This window comes from Haplochromis burtoni, unplaced genomic scaffold, assembly GCF_018398535.1.
Source record: "Haplochromis burtoni strain Fernald_Lab_line unplaced genomic scaffold, NCSU_Asbu1 Contig_49, whole genome shotgun sequence".
NCBI classification, from domain to species: domain Eukaryota; kingdom Metazoa; phylum Chordata; class Actinopteri; order Cichliformes; family Cichlidae; genus Haplochromis; species Haplochromis burtoni.
This window is the reverse complement of record NW_024582410.1, coordinates 2,268,821-2,275,581: the sequence shown is the minus strand read 5'-3', so window position 1 is coordinate 2,275,581 and position 6,761 is coordinate 2,268,821. Positions and strand designations below refer to the sequence as shown.

General features: G+C 39.1%; 1 non-coding gene across 1 annotated transcript; it reads right to left on the bottom strand.

Annotated features, from left to right (window-relative positions):
• Positions 1-5,592: 5,592 nt before the first annotated feature.
• trnav-uac lies at positions 5,593-5,665 on the bottom strand. The gene has a single exon. It is a non-coding gene; the product is annotated as a tRNA-Val (tRNA).
• Between the last annotated feature and the right edge of the window lie 1,096 nt (positions 5,666-6,761).

Genomic DNA, 6,761 nt, shown 5'->3' with positions numbered 1-6,761 from the left:
TTTGTGATTTTATTTATTGACTTGCTCTGTTCCACGGTTATCACCCCTGGTTATTGTCATCTTACAACTGCTCCAGTGGGAAACAATATCACAGACGATTACCTATGTGCAGCTGCATTTGTTTTTGCTGACAGTCTCTAGTACTTGTGATGTTACTCAATCTGAACCATGGCTCTCATATTAGGTAACTCTCTGAAGCTACCAACAGTATTTACTGCTAATGTGGTCACAGAAATTACCTGCAACTATTGCATTTATCCCAGTCGTTTGCTATTTACCACTGGCCATAACTATTTAGTAGTGCTAAGTTCACTACATAGGTCTTCAGAAAGGTTACAGACTGTTTGTTTAAACAGCAGAAATGTTTATGTTTTGATATAAGAAAAGGACACCAGATAATATTGAGAGTCACACTGATTAGCTGTGTGATAACGTGCACAGACTGTAAAAGATGCAACTTGTAGAAAGTGAGTGAAAATGTGCCTAAAACGGGCATGTAAATGGTAAATGGCCTGTATTTATATAGCGCCTTACTAGTCCCTAAGGACCCCAAAGCGCTTTACATATCCAGTCATCCACCCATTCACACACACATTCACACACTGGTGATGGCAAGCTACATTGTAGCCACAGCCACCCTGGGGCGCACTGACAGAGTATTGGAATATCCAGCAGGGGGCGACTCTTCATATAGGTTATATGGATGTTAATGGCAAAAACAGGGAAATGCTTCCCTTTTCTTTTGGGATGACTTGCTGGTCTTAAATCTGATTCAATATCACATCTCTATTTAAAATTCTATGGACATGGTTGAGCCTTTATATGGGTGTGCAGTATCACTGGCTGCAGGACTCTCCTAGAAAACCAGCCATAAGCAAAAAATATTAACAAAGAGCATAATGCTTCCAAATCTCTCATTGATTAACTTGGTGTGTAAAAATGTGTAACTGGACCTTTATATAACGCCTTTTTGGGCCTTACTGATGATTTAAAGCAGTACAATACCAACACAAAGCATTATTAATTAGGCGAAACAACCAAATGTGTGATGCAAGATCATTTTTTGTGTGTAATCTTCAGCTGTCAAAACGTTAAGAAAACAGAAGACGCATGAAGACACCAGGAGACAATAAAATACAAAAAAAACCAAGGGCCAGTTTTTATTTCTGCATTCCAAGATGTTTGTGTTCTTTTTGTTTATAATTTTTATACTACAATTGCAACATTCCACCAGTAGATGGTGCTATAGCACCATCTACTAAACCATTGGTACCAAGCATTGAAAAGTAACACATTTCTCCCCTCTACCACTAAAAGCCCCGAGAGAGTGTTCAGCTGATCAGAAAGCATCTTATAGCTCAGATAATATGCAATCAGTGAATGCATAGAGAAGATTATACATTACCAGTTTTTGCCAGCATGATGCCACATATGTTGTCTTGCTTGGAAAACTGATTGTCAGGCTCCGGTATTTCTTCTTAATCTAAATTTGCTTTCCCCCTCTCCTTTTGTCTCTACTGTGTAAGTAAATACTCATGCAAATGTTGATTATTGTTCCAGGCCCATGCTGGTTTGTTATTAGAAATGAGATATTGCGACCCCACAGTGTGTCCCAACACTGATTTGATGAATGCTGAACAATGAAGCCCGGCTCTGTGTGCCAAAATTTCAGATTTCATTATCCTGGTTGGTGGTTTTATTGTAATTTTGCAGTCTTATTTACTGTGATAAGAATACCCTGCGCAGTTAATTTACATGGTGCCTGCTTCTCTGTAGCCAGTTTTTGTCCGGGACGGTATTTTTACATAAAACTGCAGCATTGTTTCCTCAGGTTGTGTTGATAGCTTGTTACTGCTATCTGTGTTTATTCCTTCCCGCCAGCGCCGATGCACAGGCACACCCGAGTCTTGCACAGCAACGGGAGCATGATGAGGTGAGCTGAGGCCCAGATGTTGTTGGCCTCTCTGTAGGCAGTCAGCAACAGTCGTTCCCACTCGGAGAGCTCCCAGAGGGGATCAGGCCTGTTTATAGCCCTCCAATAATCAACACAGCAGGGAAGCCCACTCCCTACTGCTACTGTTGTTTACTACTGTTTATTTTCTGCCCCTGCCTGCAACCTCACCTCTGAAGGCCATAATGTTACATCAGGGACATACTGCACCTGTGGAAATGGCTGTTTTCTGAAATGCCTGAGAACACAGACTAACCTAATGCAGTTAATGCAGAAAGCTGTAGGGAACAGAGGTGGGAAGAGGAAAACGCTGGGCTAGGATCAATGTTTGCACCTGATTTCTCTCTCTCTAATGGCAAAATTGGTCTCCATCTCTGGTTTTTCCACAATAATGCGTATACCGTGCATAACTGTTTAAATAGACTGCAAAGGGAAGAGTAAACTGTCATAACATAAACTACTTTTCATACAGTAAGTTGTGAGAGTGGTTCCCGAGCTTATTTTATCTGCTGTTCTCACAGAGGCCTGTTGGATGTATAAAAAAATAATAATATTAATAACTCCTCAGTAACACTTGAAGCTGAATCTGGACTCCTTTCATCTTACTTCTCAAACTCAATTTTAATCCTTCACTTCCAGCACTGTCAAAATGTTTTTCTTTTTTGTCCTTTGTTGAACTTTGACATTTCAGATCATCCAACTTTAATATAAGGCAAAGATAGCCTGAGTAAATAAAACAAAAAGAAAGCAGATTTTAAATGATGATTTCATTTAATAAGTGAATGAAAGGCTATCAAAACTTTCAGGTATACTTGAGAGTATCCTAGCATGAACAGACTGTTTAAGGTCATCCCCAAAGCATCTAAATCAGATTTAAGTTTAGACCTTTAGTGATTCACTCCCAAACTACTTTCTTTTGTTTTTCTCCTTTTTTTTTTTTTGGCCTTCACATACAAAGTCTTGGTGGTGATGATATTTCTATGTACTGGTTCTATATTGAGTGGTAATCACATCTGCTTTTCATGCAGAAGGTCCTGGGTTCACTCCCCAGTGGGACAATTGACAAGAAATATGCGCTTTCTTTGCTGGCTATGTATATATATATGTATTTGTTGTATTACTACGCTTCAATCTGTCAAAAATGGCTTTACTAAAGTGCAATAAATCATTTACTAATGCTTTATGTACTTGTGAAAAACAGAGTTGTATTATGAGCGCTTTAGACTGTCAAACATGCCCAGCTTCATTACATATTTCACTTTAAATTGGACGAATGCTTACAAAATGAACACAACAACAAATCATAAATCAAGTGACGACTAGCTTTCTACATAGTGAGTTTATTGTATTGTGCTTTGGCTTTTTATATGGTCTACGCTTAGCCGTGCAGAATCCAAACCTTTCATAAAGGTTTAGGATTGCTAATGACTTTGTTGTGCACGGTTATCTTTTTAAAAACGGTATATAATGGTTTTAGTAGAGGTGCGTGTAAAGGCAAGTAATCCTTGCATGGTTGCAGAAAATTAAGAAAAGGAATTGAATTTTCCTACAGTGTGAACTTTATTGTAATTTTTAGCGCACAAAGTATCACATAAAGGAAATGTGCACTATGTTGGCAGCTGTATTGGTTTGTTTTCCCTCTTTTTAACAAGCTCTTGCTTTGATTCAGTTACACTGCTGTGAATCTGATTCTGCGGTTATTTAAAAACTGAAGGACTGTGATGGTAAATTAAGTAAATTTGATCCAGAACACAACAGGCGTCTGAAATATTTTTGCACAACAGTTTTTTATGAATCTTTTAAATTGTGTAATTGAGCGTGTGGGGTTTCTTCCTTCATGGCCCAGCACTGACGCACACAGGCACACACACACACAGTGGAGCCTACCACCTGCTTTTCCTCTGTTAACACCTCTGCCTCGCGAGGTCTCCAAATCACACCAACACTGAGGTGTTAGGCCAGGATGCATTTTGTCATCACTTGCACTTTATGCCCTCCTCTCCTCGTGATGCCTTTTATGAACAGACACACACACAGTGCAATTAACACATGGAAGCATATGAATGCACCCAAATGTATGCTTAGAAAATCGGCTTCAAGCCTAGTTTTTGGCATTTTTTCTGGAAATGCAAAAAACAAAAAAAAACAAAAAAAAAAACAGCGAGCCAAAAGATGGAAAACAAAAGTGAAGGATGTTCGTCCACTGCTCTCCTTTCTCTTCCTGTAGCAGTCACATCCTTGTCCAGTCTTCTTCCCTGAAATGAATAAACAATTATTTGAGGGTTCCAGAGGCTGAAGATCAGGGACTGTGGCAGGCAGCAACAAATGTTGGCTTCATTTTAGATGAAATGCTGTCCAGCCAGGCAACACACTGCTGTTTGGGCTGAGAGTGTTAATGAGGGGCTAGGTGCTTATCTGCTGCATTGTCCTTGAGGGGAGCCGATCTCTGTTTGGGTGCATGTAAAGGCAAAGATTCAGTAACACCACAGCTTAAATTCTGCTATAAACTTCTCTGTTTTTTTGCTTTGAGTTTTATTTCTTTTATGTTGCATAAAACTGTTTAAAGAACTCCCATTTATTCCTTTGTGACTCAAAGAGTGCAAAAACAAAAAACAATTAGCAGTTTTTGGTTTACCAGTTTTGATGGTCGCTGAGATAGTCACCCAGCTTCCCAGATAGATCCTGTAGATTTTATTATTTCATAGTTTGTGCTTCTGTAAAAAAAAAGTCAATTTAAGTGATTTGCATTTTGTTGTTTTGACATCCATTTAAATAAATGACATTCAGAGGTCTTAATTTGTGATTTTTTTTAAATTCCAGTAGATTCCTACGTCCTCTTGTTTACAGTCTTTATGATAAGCAAAGCTAACCAGCTGTTTGCTATAACTGCCCATCTCTGTGTCTGCACCCTTAGCCAGCACCATAAACTGTATAAAAAGATGGCCACCACCAATCGGTTCCTGTTTTTAGCATCTAAGCTTTTGCCATTTTAATAATAGTGAGAAAACCCCAACAATTTGTTGAACAATGAGCAAGCACTTGTTGACAGTGGGAAGATAAAACTCCCTATTAACAGGAAGAAACCTCCAGCAGAATCAGGGCATTTCCCCCCTTTAATTAAGAAGGAAATGAGCTAGTCATATTGTGTTTTAATATTCTATTTAAACAGTGGCTAACCTGCATCTTTTCCCTTCTTTTAAAGGAGGTGGTGATGATTGCATCTGCTTCTTGCCTTTCTGCAAAATCAGAACACGCCAACAACACATACCAAGTTCACTTCTTGCAGCACTAAACAGATGTGCTGTGTGCATATACTTTATACATGCAGTTTCCCTAAAGACGTTTAGCAACACTGTCTTGGATCAGTCAATAGAAACTCGTCCTGCAACCAAAAACATTCTTCAAAATTCATCATCTCTTATTTAAATCAGCCAACCTCCTTAATAGTGTTGTCTCTTATATATGTTATACATTTCTCCATAGAGGAAGACAGCTGTAGGATAGCATCTTGTAGTGGAGCACCACATACAAGTACAAGTTGGACTTTTCACACTTGGGATTCAGAAACTACAGCACCTTCGACAGGAAAGCAAGCAAATCCTTTTTGGTTATAGTTTAGTATGACTCATGAAAATTGTCATTGGCTCCACTGGGGATTGAACCCAGGACCTTCTGCGTGTAAAGCAGATGTGATTACCACTACACTATAGAACCAACTAAAAAGATGCATCCACCACCAATCCATGGCCATACTCCTAATACTTTACGATTTCATAAAATATGAAACGTGAGTTTGATAAAACGTCATCTCTTGTTCTCTTTTTTTAAAGAGGGAAATATGTCATCCACACATTACTCAAGACGTCCACTGGAAGTGACACAACCACCGGTTGCTAGGGAAACTGTGCCTCAGCAATGCAACCAACATGTTTAAAGGGAAACTTTGACTTTGAAGAAAAAGCTTTTACGATTTCACTACATTCACTTGATCCTAGATTGTCACAGAGATTGTCTTATGTCGAAAATGAAGGACAAGTTAATGTCACATGGTTAGTGATCATGTGTCTGCAAACCCTCAGAAAGGACCGACTTGCTGAAAGCTGCAAATAGAATGGATGACTAGTTGTTACTGCTATATGTTTTTCAGCTTGTAGTCCACTGGAAGGGTGTTTGCATCGTAGTGTAGTGTTTCACAGTGAGGGCACACGAACATCTCTTTGGAACGCTGCACTAACCGTGAGCTGACAAGCTGATTGTGACACGAGCTGGGCCTTCATAAACTGTAGCAGCCACGTGACTGTTGACAGAAAGCTAACATATCATTTAGGCTTATAGTTTAGCCTACTTGATCAATAACAATTCAGGTTCTACTGGGTCCTTCTGTGTGTTAAAACTCCTCCACCTATAACAAAAGAGTGTTTTTATCAGTATGCATGAGGCGGCTTGTTACATTTGTCTCTGTTACTTTAGTGATTTTGTTGTAACTGACACACCAAACAAGGGTTTCATGCACATGAGATCGTGCCTGGGGTCATTTGCCTGCTAGTTCTATAAAAGATCTTTGCTGGAGTGGAAACACCGCTAAGTATTTGTCTGTTAATAGTGTTAGTTTTGCAAGCGCAAGTAAAAGCACTTGGTGTGTGCAAAGCATTTCTGAGTATATCGGTTCACTTTGTGTAATGCATTTTTAAATGCCTGTGGAAAAGCACAATTATCCCAAATGAGCAGCCACCTAAATGTTCAAAATTACCATTTCAGAGGTCTGCCATAAATCTGGATGACATCTTTAAAATCTCTTGTTTATTCCACA